Raw genomic sequence first — 14,745 nt, 5'->3', positions numbered from 1 at the left:
GAAATGCTATTACCAGCAACTCAAAGTCGATGGTAATCATGTGCAAAATTAGAAAATGCATTTTTGGATGTGTCACGAATGCTATTAGCAGCAACTGAAAGTCGGTGGTAATTATGTGCAAAATTAGAAAAAGCATTTTTAGCGCACACAGGGCTGGACTGGCCATAGCGGGCACCGGGCAATTCCCCGGTGCGCCGCAAGGGTGGGGGCCGGTTTCCGCAAAATCGTCCCTGTACAAAAATCGGCCGAAAACCAACCCCGGCAAAGAGCTCGGCGGCACCCCCCACCCCCCAGTGGGGGGGGGGGGGGTGAAGCAGGCAGAGCACTTTGCCAGGGCCGGTTGTGGTTCCCAGTCCGGCCCTGAGCGCACATTTGCCCCTACTGCATATGTGCACCTACATGTGCACTATGAATTATGGGGTGGCTCCAGGGGAGCCATAAGGCCAGAGGCACCCTTGGGTTTGGATTTCCTAAATTGCGATTTCCTATAAGGTAATCACAATTTAGGAAATCCAAATAATTTCCAATTTAGCAGATAGGTGGGGATGCAATAGCATTTCCTATTTGCCATTTTGTACAAATCATTTTGCATTTCCTAAATAGCAATTCCTACAGAATCGCTATTTAAGAAATGCAAAATAACAATTTCATACATCTGTCCCTTAAATTTGCACTTTTGGGCACCAGGCACTCTCCTATTCCAAGGAGCGATGTTACTGGACATCGGTCAGATCAGTTTGTCTGTCAGGTTCTATGCCCTTGTGGTTTTAATGTCGATTATATAGCTATTTGTTGTATTCAGTGTCGGACTGACCTATAGGGCAATCAGGCAGTGCCCAATAGGCTTGTCCAGGAACGGACTGGGAACCAAAACCGGCCCTGGCAAAGTGCTCGGCCGGCCCCCGGGGGGAGGTTGGGGGAGCGAACGAGCTCTTTGCTGGGGCCGGTTTTCGGCCGATTTTGTTACAGGGACGATTTAGCAGCCCAAAACTGGCCCCACCCTGTGGCACACCGGGGGATTGCCCGGCGCCCGCAACAACCAGTCCGGCCCTGGGCTTGTTTGGCAGCTTAGTTTTTTGCACTGGTTTTCTGGCTGTTTGCAGGCCTGTTTTATTGTATGATGTGCTGGTTTTACTGTTGATTTTCCCTGATTTTGCCATAATTATTGCCGGCAGCAAGCACAAAATCCATGCAGTCTCCCATACATTGAAAAATACCTACACAACTTGTTTTTACAAGTTCAAACTGTGCCTATTTGTAAAAGTGGGCCACTTATTTTTTTAGCCTTTTCATTCCCTAATTGCGGCCAGTTCCATTTAGGTGCCCGGACCAAGTTTTTTGTCCCAGTCCCTCCCTGGTGGTATGGTAGCATACATCTGATGATAAAAAACGTGTCAGATCACGTGTGTGTTACCTTGCACGTTCTACACTTCACCTGAACTTAGAACTGCAGAGAAATGCCTCATTGTTTTTCTTGCTGATGCAAACGTGGTCTGAAATGTTCAGGATTTCTTTATAGTATACTGAATGGGAGATGAGTGAATGTTATCATCTCTTTCTGAGTATAAAGAACAGGAGTATGCCAAGTAGAATCCTCTGCAAATTCATTCATAAGACACGATGGTTGACTATGGACTCATTTTATTTGTTGTTGTCAGCTGCCAGCAATTCAATTGCTTTGTACAACCAATGTCAAAAGTATTAGTGGAGATTTGTCTCTGTATGAAAAAAAGATTATTTTAATTACTACAAAAAATGATACATATTTATCAATAAACAGCAGCAATAAGAAATAAAGTGTTTCGTCTCCACAAAACGTCATAACACCTCCTTCACTAACTGAAATACATCCCTGGAGATATTTTGATAAATCTCATACCCAGCCCCACTACCCAAACCCACGTCATGTGTTTGTTTCCTCGATATACTCACATAAGCTCATGTTTGTTCTTTCACTGTGTGATTGTAAAGTAACAATGCAGGAATGAAAACGAGGCAATAAAGTTGATGAAACTATTTTAAATAGTTTATTCCAAAGTTAGGCAGCATGATACAGGAGCACGACCAAACTGGATGGAGACCAACAGCTGAATGCCCATAAACACAGTTAAGCATTCAGACGAGGCATGTTCCACGAGCGATGCACTTTTGAAGAGAAACATTCTCTTCAAAAGTGCGCGCCATGGAATTGAGTAACATCATGAAAGAAACTCATAGTGCGCGCCAGTGCGTGCCAAGGAACACGTAAAATAAGAACTTACTTGTACTCTACATCTTCTCCCTTTTTACATAAATAAAATGAAACATATAATAAACACTCTAATAAAGTTACGATAGAAAATAGTCTTTAAAACGTGTAGGAAGAGAACAATTCCTGTGGTTCCTAGCTGTGATAAATGAGGAAACATTAGAAGTGCTAGCATCAACATGAGGCGCAACACTAGGTTCTGTAACCACATTAGGATTGTTATCTGCAGTGTGAACACTTTGAGTATTATACAGAGTGTGATCACCAGATTACGAACCTAAAGAAAATATGAGCAAGAAGAAACATCATCAACATATTTGGAAGTAGATATCTTTTTCGCTTGTTCTGGGGTAAGTTTTACAATAACACGTATATTCCACCACCCTTTCCTGTCAAGAAAAAGAGACCCCTTAGAAACTTTAAGGATTTGAGTGGGTAAAGAAAATGTTGACATGCCTTTCTTAACTCTGTTATTAATTTTTACCATAACCCAGTCTCCAACTTTAAAATTTTGATCTGAAGAAATAATTTTTGAATTAAAGTTCCTTTCTTGAGACATTTGTTTGGATGCAACATTTTCTTTAACAATTTCCCTGTCATGACAAGCTAAGCAAGATTTGTCTTTACTTTGTAAATCTTTTATCCAAGATGGGCAAATATTACCATTTGGATTACGTTTCTTTAAAATTCTAAAAGGGGAAATTCCTGTGGTACAATGAGGAGTGACTAAATAAGACCACAACTTTCTCCTAAGAAATTCTTCCACATCTGTTCTAGAAGCAATAGCAGTCTGGATTCCTTCTTTGAAAAACTTATTCATTCTTTCTACCAAACCATTTGAAGAAGGCGAATAAAGCGCTACCCTAAGATGTTTTATGTCATATGATTTAAAAAATATTTCAAATGTGGAAGAACAAAAGTGAGAACCATTATTACTTACTATTTCCCTAGGAGGACCCTCTGAAAGGAATACCTTCTTTAAAAATTGAATAACCATTGCAGAACTAGGATTCTCAGAGAACTCAAATTCACACCACTTTGAGTGATAATCGATCAAAGATATTATATAACGTTTATTATTAGGCATGATTTCAATTGGACCAGAAAAATCAATGGCTAATTTTTGCCAAGCCTCTTCTGGAAATGGAACTGTATGCAAAGGTAATTAGGGTGTCTTCCAATGTTTGTCCGAAATCAAGCATGTGGCACAAGATTCAATCCAATTGGCAACGTCCCTATCTAAACCAGGCCTCCAAAAATGTTATTTTAACTTTCTTGAAGTACCGCCAATACCTAGGTGTCCCTGATGAGCTGAGTCAAAGAGTCTTTTGCGAATGCTGTTGGATGGAACACATAAATCACCCCTAAAAACAACATCATTAACAATTGTAAGTTCTTCTGAAATTTGTGCAAAAACTTTCAATGAAGCAGGAAGTGCACAAATTTTCGGCCAACCTGAGACAATCAAGTTTTTAACACCAACCAAAACCGTGTCTTCAGAGTAACTTTTTAACCAGTCAGCCTCTGAAATACAAAAAGGTGCTAGAACTAATTCCTCTATTGACGCTACTACACATTCTATATCATCTGTATCATCATTTTCTCATCATCATTTTCAATACTTAGTCTTGAAAGAGCATCCGCTCTTAAATTATTACCACCAGATATGTGTTTGATGGTAAAGTTGTATTCGTGAAGCTTTGATAGAATTCTAACAAGTCTTGCAGAAGCCTTGCCTGTTCCGTTACCATTGAGAAGATGTAATAATGGTTTGTGATCACTAATAAGTGTAAAATGTGACCCCCAGATATATGTTTTAAACTTTTCTACGGCCCAGGAACAGGCAAGGGCTTCTCTCTCGATGGTGCTGTAGTGAGATTCAGCCACATTTAGAGATCTGGATACAAAACCCACAGTATTTTCTTTATAACTGTTTCTTTGAGTAAGTACTGCACCTAAACCTTTTTGACTAGCGTCAACTGAAATGGTGCATTCTAAGCTTGGATTGAAAGATGACAAAGCTGGTGCTTCTACTATAACTTTTTATCAAAAGCATAGTTAGCTTCCTCAGACCAGGCAAACTTTACTTCTTTTTTAAGTAAAATGCGAAGAGGCTGGACAAGCTGTGAATAGTTCTGAATAAACCGTGAATAATATTCAGCTAGACCTAAGAATGACTTAGGAGAATCCTTATATTTTGGAATGTCAACATTAGAGATAGCCTTGGTCAAACAAACCTTTGGTTTAATTCCATCAGCAGAAATACTGTGTCCAAGGTAATCCAATTCTTTAACCATTAATTTGCATTTCTTTACACCCAAAGTTATACCAACTTCTTTGAAGCGTGATAACACCCTTTTTAAAGGTTTTAAATGTTCTGATTTATCTTTTGAATGTATCAGAACATCATCTTGATAAGCCTGCACATTTGGAATGTCGTTCAAGATTGTCTCCACAAATTTTTGAAATACGCTGGCGGCGGACGCCAGTCCAAAGGGAATTCAAAGGTATTTGAATGCTCCAAATGGAGTTATAAAAGTGGTAAGTTCAGATGATGATTTTGTGAGAGGAATCTGATGATACGCTATTCTGAGATCTAGAAGTGAAAAAAAAATTTGACTCAGAAATACCTGTTAATAATTCTTGTATTTTTGGCAAAGGATGACAGTCCACAATTATATTTTGGTTGGGGGAACGTAAGTCTGCACACAAATCCCTTTTTTTAACTACGACTATCGGTCTGACCCAGAGTGATGAATTAGTAGGCACGATGATGCCTTCCAAAACCAATTTGTCCAAGACTTTTTTAAGTTCATCTCTCACATTTAAAGAAATATTTCTTAATTTGTGGCAAACAGGAATGGCATCGGGTTTCAATCTAATTAGATGTTCAAAATATTTAATGTAGCCAACAGATTCTTTAAATACTTCCGGAAATTCAGATATCAAATCATGAATCTCTTTATTTTCATCGTCAGCCACATTAAAAATAGAAGTGTCATTTATTTGGATGGGTGAATTTGATCCAGGAACTAATTTTAACCCCATTTTTGCCAGGTCCTGCCATCCAACAATGGATTTGCCGTCAATAGCTATGTAAACCTTTGTTGAAATGCATCTACCTAAACATTCAACTTTTGTTATAAAATACCCCAACATATCAATATCTTTCCCACCGTAACCTTTAGGAATAATATCCAAAGGTAATAGACACACTTTTTTACGCCAATGCTCATTAAACAAAATATCAGAGATGATGGTGACTGGAGCCCCAGAATCAGCCATCATGTCCAATTTTATATTATCTACAATATCATTGCATGTAGGTTCTTTAACACGTTCACTGTTAGATGCAGTTTCAACTAAATCAATTGATAAAATCTTTTTTTGAGATAAATTACAATGAGAATTCACATCATCAATAGTGTTAATGTGGACATCATCAAATGAAGATTGTAGGGAAGAAACATCAACATCAGAAACATTAACATCAGAATTGTCAAATGAGGAAAGAGTGTTAATTCGAACCGTTTTCTTATTTCTGCAAACTATGTTGAATTGACCAGTTTTACTACAAAAAGTAAATTGTTTCCCTAATGCAGGACAGATAGGGCTGTTACTAAGATGAATTTTAGAACCACATCTAAAACAGTACGAGTTAAACTTTTTTTGAAAAGGTTTCATTGAAGCATTCTTTTGAAAAACAGCATTGATCTGGATATCTTTATCTGGTTGAAGCACATTTCCATCAGTAATGCATCTTGAGGAAACTATCGACCTTTCCACACTTTTTGCCATGTCTAAAACTTCAGTTGGGTCTGAACAACTTAGTATTCTCTCCTGAATTTTTTTGTAAAAACAATTATATACAAATTGTTCTCTGAGGACGGTATCCAGATATGCGCCAAAATTACATTCTGCAGCTAAGTTCCTTAAAACTGAAATAAACTCTTCAACAGATTCATCCTGTTGTTGTTTCCTCCTCATGAAGTTAAAGCGTTCCATATTAACACTAGGTTGTTCTAAGAACTTTTTGTTCAGTCTTAAAATAGCATCTGTGAACTCATTCCATCCCTCTCCATTACCAGATGGAGGTTGAGAAATTGGAAGATTATTAAAAATCTCTCTCCTAGCAGTTCCCAAATAGCTGTACAAAAGAGCCAATTTTCTCTTTGGAGAATATTCATCCGCTCCAATTGCCACTAAATAATTCTCAAATTTTTTTGCCATAATTTCCATGCTTCTTTAGGTTTCCCTGGGATAGGCAGGAAATGATTTAGATAAACGATTTGTTGGTTAGTTGCCATTTTAAATAACTAATTAAATGTAACTCCTTTAAATTTGTAAATATCTTTCTTAAACTTTTGAATATTATTTATGCTCCAAAGATCTCCAAAGTAATACTTCCTTTTATTAAACAAATATACGTAATGTCTTTTTAAAAAAATATATAGCTTTAAAACTCAATACCTTTCCTTCTTGTAGAAAATCACGATCGGAAACGCTCACCGTGAACCATTGCAATGGAAACAGCTTCTACTGTAAATACAAGATGGCCGCCGGAGCGTAAATGAGCGTGGTGACGTCATTATGAGTCATTGTACTGACGATGTCATTTGCGTCATGACTGACTCAACATCGAACCAATCGCTCGCTCCAATTGCTTGCTCAAGTCCTGAATTCTGCTTAAAATACGTCGTGAGGTCGTCTTTGTGCTCAGAATGAGCGGAGTTCTGACGTGAAAATGTACAGATTCTTGGCGAGGTTCCGGTGTGAGTTGTTTCTTTTAAAAGGTATTTTAAGTCTTTTGTGCAAAAAAATGGTAAAATGCCGCCAAACGAATAATTCCTTGTCGCCAATATGTAAAGTAACGATGCAGGAATGAAAACGAGGCAGTAATGTTGATGAAACTATTTTAAATAGTTTATTCCAAAGTTAGGCAGCATAATACAGGATCACGACCAAACTGGATGGAGACCAACAGCTGAATGCCAATAAACACAGTTAAGCATTCAGGATGAGGCATGTTCCACGAGCGATGCACTTTTGAAGAGGAACATTCTCTTCAAAAGTGCACGCCATGGAATTGAATAACATCATGAAAGAAACTCATGGTGCGCACCAGTGCGTGCCAAGGAACACGTAAAATTAGAACTTACTTGTATTCTACAGTGATCACTGGGGACACTCAGCACTTTCTTTCTGCTATTTTCTGATAAAAGTGTATAATTATTCCCCCAAATCACTCTGCAACCAGACCTTTTTTCCTTGTCAAGGCTAACAGGATTATGCAGCATGCTATCTAAATTATGTAGCAAAAAGGCAAATTATGTGGCACATTTCTGGCAGAGATATTTTCCTCCATTTGAGCTACAATAACGAGCAAAATTATGCCTATTGTGTAGAAAATATTGTAAATCCATAAATATGTGGTTAACTCTGCACCCATACAACAGCAGAAACAGAGAGGGGGAAAATAAGGGTGGTGGGGGGCGCACATGATGGGTAACCGAGTAGAGAGAGAAAGTGTGTGTGCGTGTATGTGTGAGAGAGAATTCCCCAGGAGTCTAAAACAGGCTGCAGAAACTCTCTTAACTAGAGAGACAGAGTGGAAGACATAGATAATGTAGCTCGGGTTAGGAGACTGTGCATAACATAAGCAGTGGGTAGGTGAAAGGCAGCCACCAGAAGTCACACCAAACAGATATTGGGCCTTCTAACACCAACATCTTGGTACCTTCTGAGTTATGACTGAGAGTATCACTGGCAATACAAGCAGCAATGAATGCCAAACCCTTGTGAAATTGCTTACTGCCATTGGACCGATCTTGAGTGAAAGGCCGATCTGAGTGCCATCTTCACAGGCAAATAATTGAAAGCCATCAATGAGGAAGAACGTGGCAAGAGTGACTACACACATGTGAAAGAGTGTAGGACTAAGAGATAAGCCTTAATGAATCCCACAGTTGATGGAAACAAGAATCTCGTTTGTATGAAATAAAGAGACAGCCTCAATGTGCACTTCCAAGCAAATCTTAGAGCATCACTTAGAGTTTGTCATTCAGACCATCGTTCATCTGCCATACCGGATGCATCTATCCACCAGGCCACCAATGAAAAGTCTGCTGTATTTATGTTTTTGGCGTACAGACCGTTATCCACCATGGCGGAGCAGGACTGTCGGTAGGCCTTTGGTTCTCTGTCTGTAGCTCATCTATCCTCTGCTGAACACAAACCTCTGTCATGGTTGGTATGGCACACATTCATCTACCATATTCAGGGCTGTCCACAATCAGAGTATAAGGGAGTTACTGTCCCCATGAAAGAGAGCAAATGGTAGATATGGCCATCAAAATTTGACAGATGTTCCCCTCAAAGCACACCTGTTGAAATCAACTCATTACCAACACCTGAAGCACTCACTATAAAAGAGGCTCCAAAAACAAACTGAATGTCACTCACAGCACACAACAGCACTCAGGCTCTTGTTGTTATGAAAATACTGACATACCTGATACAAGAGCCCTAGAGTCTTAGAAAATGGGCTAACTGTGATGGTGGAGGCCATTGTTTGGGGTGAGCCCCAGTTGTTAGGAGCACAGGTGCAGACAACCATGCACCCGAAACTGTAAACGTGAGCCAGAATCATGGATATGATGAATGCTGTATCCAATTCCAAATGCTCTCATGAGGGAATCTGGAAGTGGTGGACCGATGTGCAAAGTAAAGTCCATTCCCTTGCTTTCATGGCGCACCAACTGGTCCGGGAACAGGTGATGAGTCTCCAAGACTCTTCGACCTCATGTACCTGGAGGAGTAGATGTTGGCCATGCTCCACATTGAAGGGACTTCCTATCACAATTGTCTGCACTAATGGCAACCTATTCACCTGAGGACGCCAAGAGATATCTGTCGCAACTCACACCATTACCTATGTAATGACATGCCTAACGAGATATGTGGGGGGATGCAGGAGCGGAACCTCCCACGCATGCAGTCCTTCAACTACTCCTGAAGGTGGGATAGGGCTCTCGCTTAGTCTTGTGGTTCTATAAGGCACCAAATGGGCTGGTCTCTAAACCTTTGAATGCATTTTGGGCTTGCTAGACTGCTGACTTGGGCCAGGACATGACTGACACTAAATGGAGGAGGGTGCTTGCATATTATTATTTAAAAAATGTGCACAGCTGGCTCTAGTGGTTTCCTTGTGCTAATCATCAGGCAAGGGATTGTCAGGAGCAGCAACTCAGAACAGCCATGTGTTCTTCGAAATATCGTTAACGAGGAACATTGTCTCAACTGTTTTGGGAGGGAGCTCCATAGCTTGGAGCCCAGGTAAGGAAACTAACGCCTTCCCATGCATGATCGTTTTACTGTCAGTGCCACACACAGGAACCAGCTGCTAGAATAAGGAGACTGGGCCAGATGATACGATTTAAAAAAATTCTGCAAGTAGCAAGGACCAACCCAAGCTTTTGCTCTGTACACATAACAATGTTTTAAACTGAATTCAACTGGGAGTCAGTGCAGCTCCGCTAGTAGACCTACCACCGAGGTCTGCCCTGGAAGCCTATAAAGCATTCTTGCCACAGAGATTTGGACCCCCTGAAACCATCTACTGGAGGATTTATCCGCCCCCAAATAGAGCACGTTGCCGTAGTCCAATCTTGGTTACGATAAGTGCTTGCACCACCGTCCAGTGGGCTGAAAATAAGATCTTATACAACCATTTAAAAATGGCAAAAGATGTGGCCGCCACCTTTATCACTGAGGCTTCATTAACAGCTTATCCTCGATCAGGAAACCCAAGTTCTTGACCTTGGGGACTGGATCTGGGAAAAGGCCCAGATTTTTGGGCTAGTGATGGAGGCCCCACAGGGAAGGATTCCTTCCCAGCACCAACACCTCTCTCTTAGCCTCATTCATTTTTTTAATAGTTCTTTTTATTAAAGAAACATCATCAAAAATCACATTAGAGGTTCAGTCAGAGCTGCAGAGTACACATCGGGGGGGTCACAGGATAAGCAGTACTTACAACTGTAGATGAACTTCACGGGGAGGGGGAGTCATCAAGAGCAGCATTCCAGGGTGGTGTACAAATTTCTCCTCTGTAACTATTCCAAGGCCCCCAAACCAGTGACCATTTTTGAGGGCGTACCCTCACAAGATATGTAGTTTTCTCCATAAACATACACCAATCTAAATTGTTTTCCCATACTTCCAGAGAGGGAGGTTGCTCTGCTCCCCAGATTTGGGCTATATTTCTTTTGGCTATCATGAAGCCCAGAGTAGCCCATTGAGTCTGTGAGGTATTTAAGTCAGTAGGCTCCCAGATGTTAAGTAGGTATCTCCTCGCCTCCGGTGACAGGGAGAACGCCCGCACTTTATGTATAGTGTCATGTATGTTGCGCCAATATGTAGTGATGTGTTCACACTCCCAGATGATATGCATAAAGGTACCTATGAGACCACATTTTCCTTTGCATAATCCCATATCTGAGAGTCCCATACATACTAATCGGGGTCCCGTGAGGTAGATTCTATGCAGAATTTTGAGTAGAACCAATCTCAGGCGAGCTGGGACTGCTCCCTTTGGGAGGACACTGCTGTCGCCCATTCCTCTTCATCTAGCTCTATCCCATCCTGCATCCATTTGTCCCTTAGCGCCTCAAGGGGGTCAGCTCTGTGGTTGATCAGTTTTTTATATATCAAGGGGATCGTTTTATCAGGAAGCTGGCCATCCAGTATCCTTCAGAAAAGAGCTCAAAACCTGGCTATTCGACAAATAATCTACCCCTCCCCCTAGCGCCTTGAGACCCTCTGGGTGAGTAGTGCGCTATACAAATGCCCGAACTTGAACTTGAACTATCTTCCAGGGGGGAGGCCTCTGTGGGCTCCGTCTCCCCGGGTAGTGCTGAGAGAAGGGAGTGACGAACCTGCCCATAGTGGAAGTATTCGGCATTTGTTAGTTCATACTCCACCTGCATTTCCTCAAACGATTTAATTCTCCTCTTCCCCGAGATATCTTTGACCGTGGAGATTCCTATAAGATCCAACTTATCGAAACCTTTTGGCCTCCAGAGCTTGCCAAGCTTTTCGGAGTCCCACAGCGGGGTGGCCATGGTCAGTTTGTTTTTCCAACCCAGTGAACTTGTGGCATCATGCCAGATCTGAACCAAGTGCTTAGTTGGCCCCGTTAATGTCAGTCTATTCGGTCGAGAATACAAGGCTCTGTTCTACCTACCCCCGGGAAGAAGCAATTTATCCATAGCATATCCAGGGCCATCAACTCGGCCATATGTGCCGTGGTTAATCGCAGCCAGTTGGGAGGCCCAGTAGTATCTTTTGATATCCGAGAGGGCGAAGCCTCCGTCATACCAAGAAAGTGTTAGTTTATGTAAAGCAATGCGGGGCCTGCCCTCCCAAAATAGACTCCGCTGCAGGCTCTCGATCTTGCGGAAGTAACCAGGTGGCACCACATCCAAGGTATTTTGCAGGGCGTAGAGAAAATGAGGCAGAGCCATCATTTTAAAGAGGAAGCAACACAAGCACCACTGCTGGAGCTTTTGACCACATAAGCTTGTCACATATGGATGTTTAGAATAAATCATAAACAACCTGCATAATTAGCAACTGGGAATTTTATTCCTCTTTCAAAATTTTTCTTTTGTTTGTCACATAATATTTTTAGTGCATGGAAAAAACAGACATTTTTTATATTTATACACAATGAACATGTAGAAAAATATTTACACACTTACAGCATACATGGCCTTCCAGTCATACAAAACATTCATACACAATAGCCAGTGAAATAATCAAAACACAACAAACGAAACATTTTACAAAGAAAACCACGTATCGGTCATAAATCAGTGGAGGGAATCCCTTGAGGTTTTTGAATTTTCTAAAGTCTTTTTAACTTAATCTCTAAACGGGAGTCCACTTCTCTTAAAGATGGTAAACAGGCTTGTTTTAGCACAAAACATATAGACCGGATACGGGGATGGTCGACGCGTTTCGAACCCTTATGATTAGTGGGGTTCTCCTCAGGACCTAGGCTGGTTCTGTGGGAATAATCAAAAGAATGGGGTACTTAGTATGGCAATGAGTCGGAAAAAGAAAGACGCTCACTCCGAGCTCAACCAAAGCCTACCTTCAGCCAATGAACCAGAAAAGTAAGTACTTCGAGGATGGAAGTGTCAAAGCAGAAGGTTTCACCGTGAGGTGTGTTCACGGGCTGTGAGTAAAAGAAAATTGAATAAAGTAAATAAGCGCGCTTGGATGCTACCCTACGACACGCTTCACTAGGGTCGGGTGTGCACTGGGGATCTGGGGAGTTGTTTACCTGCACTGACGTCGGCTGCTGGCTGGACGTTTAAATCATACTTCTCATCAGTCGCGGTGCGAACAGTCTCCTTCGCGTATTGGCCGCTGAAATGGAGGAACAGATGATTAGATAATGCTGTGGATGTTCAAAAACGTGGCGCTTCTCACAAAACAAGCGTACCGGTCAAACAATGGGTCCTTCGTCCATGGAAACGTTCTACAGAGTGAATCACGATTGCAAAGCAGTCGGGATTGTTACTTCCTTCTGCTTTGACACTTCCATCCTCGAAGTACTTACTTTTCTGGTTCATTGGCTGAAGGTAGGCTTTGGTTGAGCTCGGAGTGAGCGTCTTTCTTTTTCCGACTCATTGCCATACTAAGTACCCCATTCTTTTGATTATTCCCACAGAACCAGCCTAGGTCCTGAGGAGAACCCCACTAATCATAAGGGTTCGAAACGCGTCGACCATCCCCGTATCCGGTCTATATGTTTTGTGCTAAAACAAGCCTGTTTACCATCTTTAAGAGAAGTGGACTCCCGTTTAGAGATTAAGTTAAAAAGACTTTAGAAAATTCAAAAACCTCAAGGGATTCCCTCCACTGATTTATGACCGATACGTGGTTTTCTTTGTAAAATGTTTTGTTTGTTGTGTTTTGATTATTTCACTGGCTATTGTGTATGAATGTTTTGTATGACTGGAAGGCCATGTATGCTGTAAGTGTGTAAATATTTTTCTACATGTTCATTGTGTATAAATATAAAAAATGGCTGTTTTTTCCATGCACTAAAAATATTATGTGACAAACAAAAGAAAAATTTTGAAAGAGGAATAAAATTCCCAGTTGCTAATTATGCAGGTTGTTTATGATTTATTCTAAACATCCATATGTGACAAGCTTATGTGGTCAAAAGCTCCAGCAGTGGCGCTTGTGTTGCTTTCTAGTTTAGTTTGGCTCAGCCTTGCTGAGTAATGAGTCAAGACCCTAGTGTGTTTTGATCATTTTAAAGAGGGCTGCCCTACCCAACAATGAAAGAGGAAGCTTCCCCCAGTTGGAAATATCACTCTTAAGCCTCTGCAGAGGGGGAAGGAGATTTCGAGCATCCTAACCGAGGGATCAAAAGAGACAAAGACTCCCAAATACTTAAACCCCTCTGTGTTGATCTGTATTGGACAGTTTCACGGAGGGACTGGGGGTCTCCCTTCAATACAAACAGCAAGGCTTTCTCCCAGTTGATTGAAAGTCCTGAATTTCTCCCAAAGGAGGCCAGGGCATCAAAGATCACAATAAGAAACTTACGGGAAGAGGTCAGGTAAAGTAAAATATCATCTGCATATAAAGATATGCGGTCCTCCCATTCGGGGGACCACCGCATGCCTCTAATCGAAGGTTCCCAATGTATCCAGGTGGCAAGAGGCTCCAAGGCCAATGAGAAAAGAAAGGGGGACAGCAAGCAGCCCTGACGAGTTCCCCGACCCAGCAAGAATGGAGCTGGGCGAGTGGTTCCGTGTATAGCAGACGTACCCATCCGATGAACTCGGGATCGAACCCAAATTTGGCCAAGACTGACCACAAATAAGGCCATTCAATCGTGTCAAAAGCCATTGTTGCGTCAAGTGACGCAATTATAGCTGGCTCCCACAGAGTATGAACTCTGGCTATCACCCCATGTAATCTACTCAGTTTAGAGCTGTGTTCCTATGGGGCATAAAGCCCGACTGGTCGGGGTGGACTAGACCGCGGATTACTTTTAACAGTCTATTTGCCAGGAGCTTGGCCAGGATCTTTGGCTCAGCATTTAAAAGAGAGATGGGCCTGTACGAGGCACAGTTCATTTTAACCTTGCCCTCCCTATGAATCATGACTATCGTAGCAACTCTCTGATCCCTGGGGAGAACCCCTTTTTCTCTGGAGTCAACAAACATTTCTTTCAAGTAAGGTGCCAGTTTATCTGGTTTGATTTTTTAGAGTTCGATAGGGAGCCCGTTAGGGCCTAGTGCCTTACCAGCGTTTAATGAACGGATAGCCTGGGCGATCTCGTCCACTGTTAACGCGCTATCCATAAACTTTCGATCCGCAGGGGAAAGACACGGGAGCTGTATGTTGCAGAGGAGCAGTTGCAAGTCGGTTTCCGAGCGAGGGGAGACCGAGGTATAAACTGCATGAAA

This window comes from Lissotriton vulgaris, chromosome 4_1 (assembly GCF_964263255.1).
Source record: "Lissotriton vulgaris chromosome 4_1, aLisVul1.2, whole genome shotgun sequence".
NCBI classification, from domain to species: domain Eukaryota; kingdom Metazoa; phylum Chordata; class Amphibia; order Caudata; family Salamandridae; genus Lissotriton; species Lissotriton vulgaris.
This window is presented reverse-complemented; position numbering follows the sequence as displayed.